Genomic DNA, 14,145 nt, shown 5'->3' with positions numbered 1-14,145 from the left:
AAATTATTCTTTGTATTTCTTTTTTTTTTTTATGATAGTCACAGAGAGAGAGAGAGAGAGAGAGAGAGAGAGAGAGGCAGAGACACAGGCAGAGGGAGAAGTAGGCTCCATGCACCGGGAGCCCGATGTGGGATTCGATCCCGGGTCTCCAGGATCGCTCCCTGGGCCAAAGGCAGGCGCCAAACTGCTGCGCCACCCAGGGATCCCTATTCTTTGTATTTCTTATAGTCTCTTTGGGATAAACTAAAATCTGTCTACATTTTCTCTCATTTTAACATTAGCAATAGAAGAGACAAATATAATTACACTGGAAATGATCTTCCCCCAACAATTCAAGTGGCCACTGAGAATATTTGTAATTCACACAAGCTTGCTCTGAAAAATAACTGGAAATCTTCTCCTTGGGGTTTCAGCATGGAGTCTCAAATGGCAAATTAACCTGAATAGTGTGATCACAACAAACACACAGTTACTGACACTAGAAAGGCCTCCCATCCACTGCCCTCCCTCCACCCTAACCTAAAATGAAATTCCCCATTGTGCCAGCTGACTCACTCTTTTCACCTCCTCACCAGATAATAAGATGCACTCTTCCACTGATGATAACCACATGTGCCCCCTGGGGTTTCCAGTGAGACACCACTCCTTTTTAATTTCAAAAGATGATATACACTACCTTCTCATCTAATATTCAGTTATTGCAGACTCTCTCATTTCTTTTACCAGATCTCCACAAATCCCTCTGAAAGTTATCCTCAGCATATACCAGACACTTGTATACATGCTTGCAATGTTTTAAGGTCTCTTTTCCTCAATAATATTATTTTTGTGAAGTAACTGCCATGCTCAGGATATTTCAGGAAACACACACTTAACTCCCAATAGGTAAAACAGGTGGAAGATCCTGGATTCATGAAGGCTTGTCTAGCTCTATCACTAGCTTTCTGTGCCTTTGAGGAAAGCTTTGCGGCTCTCTGGGTCTCAACACCTCCGAGAGTGAAACATGGATGGATGGCTGACTTTGTGGGCAACGGAGTGCTTTAAACATTCATTGATTTGAAAGTTTGGTGTTAGCAAGGAACTCCCTAGAAGCACAGAATGGAGAGTTTTCACTCTGGCTTATTGCAATCTAATTAAACCAAACAGAAAATAAATAAGATTTACACTCTCGCATCACAATAATCACTGACTGCTATTACGTATACTTGGAACTAGGAACTAGGTGGCCATGTCCAGGATAAAAAGGCTGCCTTCTTTCTTCCTAGGACTACAGATCTCAAAGTCAATACTCATGTATCTTGTAGGTTGATACTGTGTGATTGGCTCTTCTGTTATTCTCTGACTTATTGCTCTTGGACTGGCTGAGCTTCCTCTCATCTATGAAACTGGAGGCAGTCAAATGGACTTCTGTTTCAGAAGAGCAGTTCTGCTTGCATACCCCCAGACAATATACTTTTTGCAGGGGGCTCTCTTCTCATTTTCTGCTGCCTTTCTCATAATTTTATTGTTCCATTTTTAAACTTTATTATTAATAATAATGTTGTGGAATTTGTAGGTCCAAATTTGTAATGTTTGATCCTCAAGAAAACATAATAAACAAGGGTTTATTATGATCTCCATTTTTGCAAATAAGCAACCAAGCCTCAAAGAAATGAAATTATTTTCCCAAAGCCATATTGTCAAAGTATAAGAACTGATTCCTTAATGCTGATTGTCTAATCCAGGGACCAATGTTCTTTTTGTTGTATCATGGTGTCTCCATATTTTAAATTTATGCCTACTTTAATTATGAGAGGGAATATAATAGTAATGAGGTCATGGTGCTTTATTATGTATTTTAATCACCTGCAATGAATGATAGTTTGTTATATAATTTTGTGGCCTAGATATAGACAGTACCTAAATGTACTGAATTGTCCTTGATAATTATAGCATGGGAGAAAAACCTATCATATTTGCTTCTCTCAACCTATTTGAATGAAGTGATAATGTTCAATATTAGCAGCCACCCATCCAAATGTTCCCTATCTCCATGCAAGTGTGTCCTAGCCAGAATAAATGCTCAGATAATCAGAGGTGTGTTAGTTTACCCTAGTAAAGCTCAAATAATGATGGTGCTTAATTCTGTGTAGCTATTACACAACTGTCCTATTTCCCATGATACATTTGAAAACAATTGCATAGTTTTTTAATTTCTTTGCATAATTTAGTAGTCAGGGGAAAAGATACCAAATATGAACTTTAGAAGGTAATACATTGACCTTGATGAGGAAAGTGAAATTGATGATAAATAGCTGCTCTTCCCAGCTATATCATGGACACCTCTGTGAAGGAACCATTATAGTTCCACAGAGCCTCTTCCATCACTGACTAGACTTGGGCCAGAGTTTCCAAAACAAGCTGGGGTCAGGGGTCTGAGGGTATCAGAGGAGCTCTAGCAGAGTTCTCCGTGTTCTAAAGGAGCAAAGGGATATGATAGTCATAAGTTGTCCTAAGAAAACTAAATCTTTAGACTCCTCCTTTCCTACCCTAAAACATGATCTATATACTGAGGGAAGCCTCAGACCTTACCTGTAGAATATTTTGAAAAGAGCATCACCACTCTTCTCCATCAAGTAATTCTAGATTAAGGTAGTCTCCCCAAATACCCTATCCCTTTGCCTCCCCAATTCACATTAACTAGAACAAACCAAGAGTCAGGTCATACTCCATGTGTCAATGCAATATTCATGGTTCAGTCAAAGTAAAATGCCCTGGACATAATATCTAGGTCCTAATTCCAACTTTGTAATGAATCTGCAACCTGGGGCAAGACATGGACCTTCTCTGTGCTTTATGGGCTAAATAGGAATAACACCAATACTACCCTTTTTTCAAGACATTGGGAAGTTTATATAGGACAATAGATGTGCAAATAATCTAAAAGTACAAAGCACAATGGAAACAGAAAATATTATTAAGCAACATCCTTAGCCTAGTGACTCTGACCAAATGCATTTTGCTGTACTTTTGTTTCCATGTCATCACAAGAAAACAGGAGTATATCAATGCCACTAGAGGATATTCCCATTATCAGTTATAACTAATACCTTCTCTCCAAATATATATATATATATATATGTATATATATATATATATATATATAGCACAAGGGTTGAGAGCTCAGGCTCCAAGGGTCACACAAATCTAGAAGTAAATCCTGCCCTTGTCTCTTCCCTACTGTGTGACAACTGTCAAGTTATTTCATATTTCTAAGCTTGAGTTTCTTTATCTGAAAATGGGATAATACATTCAGCTATAAATCTCATCTCAGAGATTATTATAATGATTAAGGGAATGCATATTAAAAAATACTTTACAGAAAACTTAGCACATGGCAAGTGCCTAGGAAATGCAAATATTATCTCTTAACATTTCTTCCATATATGTAAATAGGATCTGCTGGAAATAAAGAGTTCCAGATTCAATCAAGTTTGGAAGATACTGGTTTAAATGAGTTCTAACATGCAAACTTCTCAGAACCATTAATGTGTTAATGTACAGGGCCTTTCAAAAAGGAGAGATGGTGTCTAGCATTTCCCCAAAGTACATAAAGTAACCCTTTATGTTTGCAGTAGCTTTGCAGGATAGGGTTTTTGTGGACCATGCCTTGGGAAATTTTGTTCTCACAAATCAGATACATAAAACTTGTGGTGAAATCCCAGGGTGTTATTTGCTCCAAGAGAAGAGGAGAGGAAAGGAAGTGGATATAGGTAGACATGATACAAGATGAGCCATATATCGATCATTATTGAAACTGGGAGATGGATACTTAATTTATTATACTATTCTTTCTCTTTCATCTATATATGAAAAATTCCATAAAATGTTTTGAAAAGGGACAGCCCTGGTGGCCCAGCGGTTTACTGCCGCCTTCAGCCCAGGGCATGATCCTGAAGACCCGGGATCGAGTCCTACATCAGGCTCCCTGCATGGAGCCTGCTTCTCCTTCTGCCTCTCTCTCTCAATGTGTCTCTCATGATTAATAAATAAAATCTTTAATAAAATGTTTGGAAAAGATATTAAGCCAACCAGAAAAAAATATGTGTACACATACACAAAGTCTAAGAGGAATGGCTGAGGTTTACTGATTCACTCAACTCAAGCAAAGGTTAAGTTATTTGCTTCTCTCACTTGCTTAGAGATGAAGCTCCTCCCATACTGACGAAAGAACCTGAAGAAGTCATCTCTGAGGAGAATCCAGCTAGTGAAATTTTTACTCTCGTATGTCTACTAGATAGTACTACTATAGTCAGAATCAACCAAAGGTCTGGCAGGAGGAAAAACAGAATCAGCTCCCAGATGATGAGAATTGAATATCAAACATATTCAAGTGACCCAGTGCAATAATTAGTAGGCTATACTTTCAGACTCATGAGCATCTCTCATTTTAACAAAAGCTATTTTTTGGGAATACCAAGGTTCCTAGCTGCCAGGAAATCCTGAAGGACTTACAGTTAGCCTAGAACCTGTGTCGCTTGCCAAAGTGCCCGGTTTATTATATTAAGAGAATCATCTCCAGTGATAACAATGAAATTGCCAAGCAATTATCACTTTTCTGGCTTTTTAAACAAATTTTCCCTAATTGCCCTTTTGTAGTCAATGGCATCATTTTAAACATACCCCATTATTTTTAATCATGCCCAATAAAAGGTACTTTCATATTTGCATCATGTAGCTAATGGTTTAAACTCGCTTGAGGGTATTAACAAAATCCTATTATTGTTCAATTTAACCTTTAGAAAGTCCACAGATAACTGACCCACCTGTCACCAAGATTTGTGTTCATGCATTAGTCATTTCCCAACTAGACCATTTCATAGTCTCTTGGCAGGCTTTTTTATTCATCTCTTCTGTATTTACAATCCACTCAAAATTTATAAGGTGGTTAAATTTGTTTCCATCTTCTAAATTTCCTGCTTCCACTCTCCCTCTGGTCAGGCATAAGGACTTTCCTCCTTACCTAAGAGTTATTTTTGAACTTAAGTTTGACTTTTCTTATGTTGTTTCTTTATATATTCCAAAAGAGAGAGAGAGAGGAAAGGAAAAACAAAAGCTATTCTATTGAAATTTATAGGAATAATGGGTCTCTGTTTTGCTCTTTACAAAAAAATTGATTCAGGTTTACCCTGGTTTCATTTCTTTTCCTCCAAAGAGTTCTAATAAGGGGCACTCCCAAGATCCTTAAGAAGGAAGAAAAAGAAGAGGAAGTAATTCGGTTATAAGAATCAGACCATTTCTGCCTACTCAGGATCCACTTCTAGAAAACTGCAGCTGGAACAGGGCAATAACCTACGCAGAAAGTATAATGACTGGGCACATTCTGATCGTAGAAGGCCCACAGTATTCTCACTGGAAATGGAGTTGGTCCAGAACCCAACTATGGTGATCAGATACTATGGTGAAAGCATCAGGACCAAACCTTGCCTCCCTAGTCTGGTGACCCTTCCTATCAGCAGAAGACGCTTTGCATTACTTTTTCAATTATAAAGATTTTTTTTCACCAGTCCACACTCACCTTCTGCCCAGCACCTCATCTGCAAGAAAACAAGTCAAATTACAGATGTGAAGTTTTCCCAGATGGAGACTCAGATTAACCTCCTCTACCCCACACTGTATCTAGACCAGCTTTCTCAAGTTCCAGTTCAGTAGGAAATGAGTCTCTTACACACTAGATTGACATGTGCATCAGCAGATGTCAGGAAGCTCAAATTTCCAGCACTCTGTAGTTGATAACTCTGCCTAATATAGGCAGCTAATATATTTGATTTCAATATTCATAGAGTGCATTGTCACTTGGGTATTCCTTATTAATTACTTTCTCCTGACAAGGAAATAGGGTGGGATTGGGCAGCTAGAGAACTAACATTTGTAGGCTAACTTCTCTGTATGTGCCAGACCAAATGGGAGCATTTTAGATGCACTCTTCATGTCCAATACGTGTGTCATTCCTCTTGTAGAGAAGAAAAAATTGAGTTTCAGGGAGACACATACCACTGGTAAGTGGACAGATTCCAAAGCTAAATTCAGACCTTAATAATCTAATCATACCTTCCCTTCCCCACCACACACACACACACACACACACACACACACACCAGGACAAGGATTAGGATGGATATTGTAATAAAGGACAGCTACTCAGTGAACTCTGTTCACCTTCTTCCTAGATGCAATTAGTTCTGGAGGTTTGAGCTTTCTGGATGCATATCATTCTTTTCCCTTCCTGGACATTCTATTTTAGTTTGGGCCCTTTTTCTTATCCATCCACCTCCATAGTCTCCCAACTCATTTCCTTGCATTCTACTCCTACACATCACCTAGAATGAAATGCAACCTCCCAAGACTAACCCAGAAGGCCCCCTAAGATGTGCACCCTAATCATCTGCACAGCCTAATTTTCTCCTACACACTCTATGATCCAACTAATACAAACTGTTCTCCATCCTTCAGGTATGCCTCAGGGACCAGTGCCTCCACCTCCTCCTGAGCCTGAACAACCAATTGACCCCCTAAGATTATGCTCAAACTATACTTCCTCCTTGAAGCCAAACTGTCTATCCATCCCCTGACCCTACTTTTCCTGTTAGGAAATAAGCTCCTTGAGGGTTGAATTCATATGTTATTCAACATCACTACCTAGTCATGTGCTGGACCAAGGTCACACAACTAACCAGAGGCAGACCTTAACGATGTTCTTCAAACTCCCTTAATAATGTTCTTTCTAATAAGTATGTTGCCTGCGCTTTGCTGGAAACATAACAGAGTTTTGTGCTATTATCTCTTGTGCTATTCAGAACAGCCAAAGCAAACTACATCCTGGAAAGTGTATCCCTCACACACATAGAAGAGATTTTTTACACCACTTCTGGATTATCAGATCAGTTTACAAATTTGTGAAGTTTGAGGATTTTTTTTGAAGTATCTGATCAACAGAAGTGTGGGATGATAAAAACCATCAATCAAATGACATTTCCTCAGAAAAAAATAACTAATATGATGTTGGTTCATAAACAAGTCTACACTAGTTCTCTCGTGGCCAATCTGCCCACAAATCAGACTCCTTAATTTAACTAAACTGCTCTTCTTGCCAGGCTCCACATCCTTCACATTAGTGTGACAACTGCAAAAAAATATAACATATTATGTATCAGGATCTCCATTTCAATAAATATGCATTCCAACTACTCTGTACATAGTTTTGTGTTTTAGGGAAACTAAACTGGGTGCTCATTTCCAGGCTTTCTGGCTCATTTTCAGAGTGAAAAATAGTGAAGCTACTGAGCAAGTATTTGAATTGCCTTGGGAGAGAAGGCAGAAGGAGGTGCAATCTTAGGTGGAAGAAAAATATTCTGTCTTATTTTAATTACTTAAGCCAGAATTTTTTTAATCAGGGAGGACATTTCTTTTTCCTTTGCTACCCATTAACCACATCCAATTAATTAGCCACTCTTGTCATTTTTGAATTCCAAAATATTTCTAATCCATCATTTCCTCTGAAACCCAGGTACAACTATTCAGACCCTCTTCAGCCTTCAGTTAGATAAATTTTTCCCCACTCCTTCTTAAAACCATCCTTCAATGGTTCTCAAACCCTGGAGTGTATAAAACTCACCTGGGGTGTTTATTTAAATGCAAATTTAAATAAATACCCCTAGATTTAAATATCACACAGATTTAAATAGGCACCACTCCACAGAGAGCCTGATGTGGGAGGTATGGAGTAGGGCCAGGTGATTTACATTTTAAACAAGCATCCAAGGCAACTCTGATCCAGGTGCTCCAATTGCTGTGTTTTGATGAGAAAGTAAATCAAATTGACCTCAAAGTATATGGTCCAAAGTGCAACTGTGAAAACAATCTTCATGTACTAAAAACACAAGTCTCCCACAGTCAGCTGGAAACAAAAAAAAGCTATTGACCCTGATGTCATAACGTTCAAAGACCTTCATGAATTTACAGCCCTTCCTTGTCTCTATTCAACTTCTTGGAGCCTCTGCAACATATCATGCCTTTACATAGAGTGTACTTTTCCTCACAAAACTCTCTCTAGTTTTGAAGACCCTTCCAGCAATTTCTTCTGACCAACTCCTATTAGAAATTTCCTCTTCCAGGACAGGTCCCATTCCTTCCAACACTAATCTGGTTTAGGAGAGCCCTCCTATACTTATACAGCTCATTGAGCTGCCTCTCTCATAGCACTCCCCACAAGATAAGACAATCATCCTTTATTCATCTGTTTTTCCACCAGACCATGACATCTTTTCATAAAAGAGCATGCCTTCTTTCTTGTATAGCTTCCTATGTACTCATCAAATAACGTTTACTTGAGTTTATTTCACCTTTACACACCCTCATACAATTGATTCCCTTATGAAAAATAAACAGACATGACTTTCACCTCCTGATTCTATAAAAGGAATGGAAATTGGTTCTTAATTTCCCATTACTTTTGTAAATTGAGCAAAGAAGTAAAATTATTATAAAAAACCTAGAGTGGGATTTTAAAACAAGCAAGAGGGAAAGAGAAAATTTAAATACAGAACAAATCTCTGTCAGCCCCTACAGCAGTAAGAGGCACAGGCTGTGAAGTCAGCCTAAGAGAACTGGAATCCCAGCTCTTCCAATGACTGTGTGACTTTGAGCAGGTTGCAGAAATTCTCTGCACCTTGGTTTCCTCATAGGGAACAAAGAATATCCTCTAGAGTTTTTAAGACATGTAAAATAATAGAGCAGATTTGGGCCGATCTTTTCTGTGAAGTACAAGAAAACACGTATTTTAGACTCTTCAAGACAATTTCTCTCTCTACACCTCAAAAGAGGAGGTCAGCCACAGACAGCATGTAAAAAAAAATGAGTGGTTGTGTTCCAACAAAACTTTATTTACAAAAATAAGCAATGGGCTGGATTTGACCTGAGGGTTGTAGTTTGCTGACCTCTGCATGCTTGCAACATGTTAAACTTAGTAATATTGTGGCTGTTATTATATTCCTTTGGAAAAATTTATTTCTTGGCAAGTAACTTGAGTTTTGACCTTTTATTCAAACTTTAATCATATAACTCCCACTATAATGAGAGCACATCTCATCTATTTGTATTAATTGGAATCAATACAAAATGGACTGCCACCTGAGACTCACAAGCCCAGAGGATTTCCCATCAGTACTTATTTACATTGATCATCAGAAACAAAACCAGGAGAGTATTTTCTGGGAGAATATAGCTCCCCCTGTAATTTCAATCATCCTGAAAAACAGAACCTAATTTGGAAAAACTTGTAAGACTCTGTAACAGGAAACATGCAGCAATAGCAGCGGCCTGACTGATGTGAATGATTTTGCTTGTTTGAAAATCATTTATATTGAGTGATAAACGTTTAATTAATAGTTGTCCTAAATTAAATCAAGACAACACTGAATGAAATTAAGATGCTAAACTGCTAAATATGGAATAAATAACTTCTTTTCTCCACCCTTATAGCACATTTATATTTATAGTAACAAAAATTATATATGTATCTCTAATTATATATATAATATATTTTATATATATAAAATACGTATATAGAAAAATCCTAAAGATATAAATATAATATATCTTTAGGATTATCCTAAAGATAAATATATAAATATAAATAAATATATTAATATAAATATAATTAATATAAATAAATATATTATATTATATATATATCTTTAGGATTCTTCAGTTATTTCTAAACAGCAAGTCATAGCATTGATGCCACTACCTTGAAAAAGTAGAGTACACAAAGGGTGAGGCCAATAGCTAGATGTTCTAGATGCAGGGAGGCAGAAGGCTTGTGCAACTAAATTATGAATACAATAATTTAATCCTTCTGGTATTTTCTTTAGGAGCTAAAAATAAATATTTTTTAATGAATTTAAAGAGGCCACAGCTGCCTCTTTTCTATATCAACTTTTGCAAGCAAATTTTTTTATAGGGTTTACCTAGAAATTGTTGCTCTATGCCCACATGCTCAACCCATTATACTGTAGGCCCTTTGACCCTTGCCACGAACATTTTTGAGCCAGTTGCTTCTTACACAGATGCCTACCTGGTCTTCTGGCTCCAAGGTAAACCTGACTGCTAATTTCCAGGATTGTCATCCTACCAGTTCCCTCATCTTCCATTGCAGACTCCTAATTGGTGCCTGCCCAGCTAACTTAGCAAACAATAGCAGGAAAACACTCGAAAGAGGTGGCTCGGGTCTTTCCTCTTACCCTGAACTATTTCTTCTGCAGAAAGGTATCATCTTTGGAGAGTGCCCAGTTTCATCCCCATCCTGAGCCAAGGGCTTCATCTATGCCCCCACATTCAGGCTCAACTGCAGAATTGGATTATCTTTTGGATGGATGCCCTGCCAATTCCCCTCTGGCAGCACATTCCTGCAAAACACTAGTTTGGAAGTGCTTGTATAATCTCCAGGCCTGGGCCTATATTTAGAGAAAGGTGCCAGTTTCTCCACTCACTGGGAGTATTCAGAGTGACTTGCTGTTTTAATACTATTATTCCTCACTTCCAATGCTTTAAAGCTTTTTATCAGTCTGGGCTCATATATGGCTTTGCTTCTACATGGATGGAGTGTCAAAATTTGTAGATTCAGATATAATTCTAGGCAGTTTGGATAAATCCCACATGCTTGCTGCCAAACTTGGCTCATTTTTCAAGTGGATCAGATGCTTTTCTTTTCCTCTAACAAAATTAGATTTTGTTCATTTGGGTGTGTGTATATGTGGGAAGGGTGGGTGTTACAAGTGGATGACTCTTTCAAAATAGAAAATACTTACAAAAATGTAACTCTTGGTATTAAAAAATATATATCCTTCTCTGTGAACAAGTTAGCTCTGGGTAGCTAAACCCTACTAATACTGCTGTATGTAAGGAACATGCTGACTCACCCAACAGCCTCTTATTCCCTTCCCTTGGTTCTTGGGAAGGAGAATGGGAGCCTTGTACCCAGCATTCCAGAGGGAATTATTGTCTTAGATTTCTCCCTCCAGAACACCTGGTGTCATACTATACCCTTGTCCTGAAGATAGAACACAGCTTAGAGCGTATCCTTCTCAGAGAAGACTCTCATCCCCAGTGTCCAAGGACACTTTCAAGACCCCAGTTCCCTCCTGTCATACCAGCTGCCCATTAGCTGGGTGCTACTACTAGGCAAGTTCTGTTTGTTACCATGTACAGTGGGGAAAAACTCATAACCACATTAGTCTTAACATAACCACCGACTTTAATGGACATGCAAACTATCTTGTTAAATCGCACATCCAAACTATCTTGTGAAATCGCAAATTCTGATTCAGTAGATCAGGGTTTTGGCCCAAGTTTTGGGTATCTAACCAGCTCCAAAGAAACACCCAGGTTCTGTGTCTGAAAAACTACACTCTGGGCAGCAAGAATTTAGACCACACTGTATACAAATCATACATAGACATTAGTAGGTTAAAAATCCTAGATAGGCCTTCAAAATGGGACATTTTCTGCTTTAAATACACTCTCCAGCTAGGAAGCAGGGGTCAGGTAACTAAGAATTTCTATAACTAACTCAACCCCCAGAATTTCTGACTCTGCCGCTTTCCCACAAAGAAACATAGTGGGAAATTCTAGTGTTCTCACCTCAGTGAAGTGTCTACGAAAGACTGATCATCTTGATCCTTCCATTAGAGCTAAACAGACAAAGTACTCTGGCTGCCTTATTCCAAGATGACTCCCACTGTAATAGAGCAAACCTCTACTCTCTTGTTCTAAACCACAACCTGCTGCCCCCAGCCATGGCTCAGAGGAGCCAGCATCTTTCCAAGATGGCAGTTCTTAACATTAGTAGTTCCCTGTGGCAGAGATACCAGTGGCCACTCCCACAGAATCTTGGTGTCATGTTTCTCACCACCTCAAATAGCTTGAACATTTGCCAGATCTATAGTTACTGGACAGCTTAAAGAACATACTCATATTACCTTTAGAAAAGCATTTACAGTTATCACTATAGAACCCACTTGGAATAATTCTATGGTTTTTCTCATAGTGATGATAATAATAGCTTCCATTTATTGAATACTTTCAATGGGCCAGAACTGTCTTAATAATCTTACAAACTTTATTCAAATTACAATAAATCCTAATAAGGGTAAGACTGTCCCTACTTCACTGCTAGGACAACTGAAAAGACTAAGAGATCAAAGGATTTGCCCATTTCCATGCAGCAGGTAAATGACAGACCCTGAGTTTGAGATCAGGCCTAGCTAACTCAGCAACTGTACTATACTTTTATATGATGCTGTCTCTCTGATGTTCTAGTCTTTGAGAGAAAATGTATAATTCTCAGTGTACCAAATCACCTGACCAGCCCAATTTTGTTGTATCTAGAAAGAAAATGGATTTGTGAACTTTCCCTCAAATTCCTAGAGAAGACAGGAGATCATTGCCCCAGCAATGAATGAATTTGGCTCTAGAGGAGTTGGTGGAAGCCCCATATTTCCCTCCTCATCTGGGGCACAGAGGCACACATACAAATCAATTCCCAGGATCTGTCCTGACATTTTGCAATTTCTCAAAGTATCCCATTAAAATAAAACCTATTGGCATCTATTGATCCCCAACTAAAAATTGTTACTATTAAAATCTTTGCAATGTAAATAGAGGTCAAGACTTTGCTAAATCTCCACATTTTTTAAGAACACATTCTCTTCTTCTTTTGTATCTCTCAAAACATTCAGGATTGTGTGTACTGTAGACACTTAATAAAAGCTTCCACAATTCAAAGCTGAATAAGTAAATGCAGTATTTAGAGCAAAAGCAATTAAGAAATACTAATTCAAATATACAATTTAGAATCATTTTTGCTCTCAAATACCATCTAATGTATATAATGTGTGTCTGTCTTTTCTAGAGCCTGTGGTACATGTGACAGTCCCATATACACAAAAATGGGCACACATGCACACATATATATAGTCTATGATCAAATTGAGAAGGTCTATATACACAATTACTACTATTGCATCTCATCTCTCTGGCATGATTTAAAAAAAACAGGTTCAAAGTAATCGAGAACAGTACTTTAAAAGCCAGTGCTTATTCTGATTTAAATCTCTTGGATAATATTATTTTAGGTGTATCTTCCTCAGAGTTCCACAACCTAATGAAGGTTGAAAGTTGTAAAATCTTTGAAAAATCATTCAAGGTCACAGGTGACCAATGGTTTTGCTATGTGGGTTCATGCCTTGACACTGGACATCTCTCCAGTATGTTTTCGTACCAAATTCCTTTAGCTCTTATATTTCTTGCCTTTCACTCCTTTTCCCAAAGGAGTGCAAAAAAGTCAATCCTTTGGCCTTCTGAGCAAGAGGCCTGCTTCAATTTCTACAAAATTAGTTATTGAATCAAAAGCTCATGCTACCTTCACTAACCTTTATTTTATAATGATGTATATCCTCACTCTAGATAAATCATCCTCTGACATTTCAGCAGAATTTCAGACATTTTATTCTGCAGGCATCAGCAATCCCTTCAATATCCCACTCACTCTCCATCTCTTCCTCTCTCCCTCCTCCTACTCTTTCTTTCTTCCTTCGCACTAACTTAATGGAGAAGCATTCCCATTGGCATATTTGGGGTTCATATTGCTAAAAAAAATCATTAAAGATAGTACTGTGTTTTTCCAGGGAAATATAAATGAGACAAAAATTCTAGTTACCATTTCAGTTCTAAAGAACTATAAGGGGCAGCCCAGGTGGCTCAGCAATTTAGCGCTGCCTTCAGCCCAGGGCCTGATCCTGAGACCTGGGATCAAGTCCCATGTCAGGCTCCCTGCATGGAGCCTGCTTCTCTCTCTGCCTGTGTCTCTGCCACTCTCTCTCTCTCTCTCTCTCTCTCTGTATCTCTGTGTCTCTCATGAATAAATAAATGAAATCTTTAAAAAAAATAATAAAGAAGTATAAGGCTTGATTCTTGAAACAATTGCCTTCCTGAGAGTTAAATAATTGGGTTTTGCTATATAATATATTCCTATGCCCTCACTCAGAAAAAAAATCAAAATACTTTTGGATTTTATATGATTCTTGAAATCCAACATTTCAAGTTAAT

This window comes from Canis lupus, chromosome 12 (genome assembly GCF_011100685.1).
Source record: "Canis lupus familiaris isolate Mischka breed German Shepherd chromosome 12, alternate assembly UU_Cfam_GSD_1.0, whole genome shotgun sequence".
NCBI classification, from domain to species: Eukaryota; Metazoa; Chordata; class Mammalia; order Carnivora; family Canidae; genus Canis; species Canis lupus.
This window is presented reverse-complemented; position numbering follows the sequence as displayed.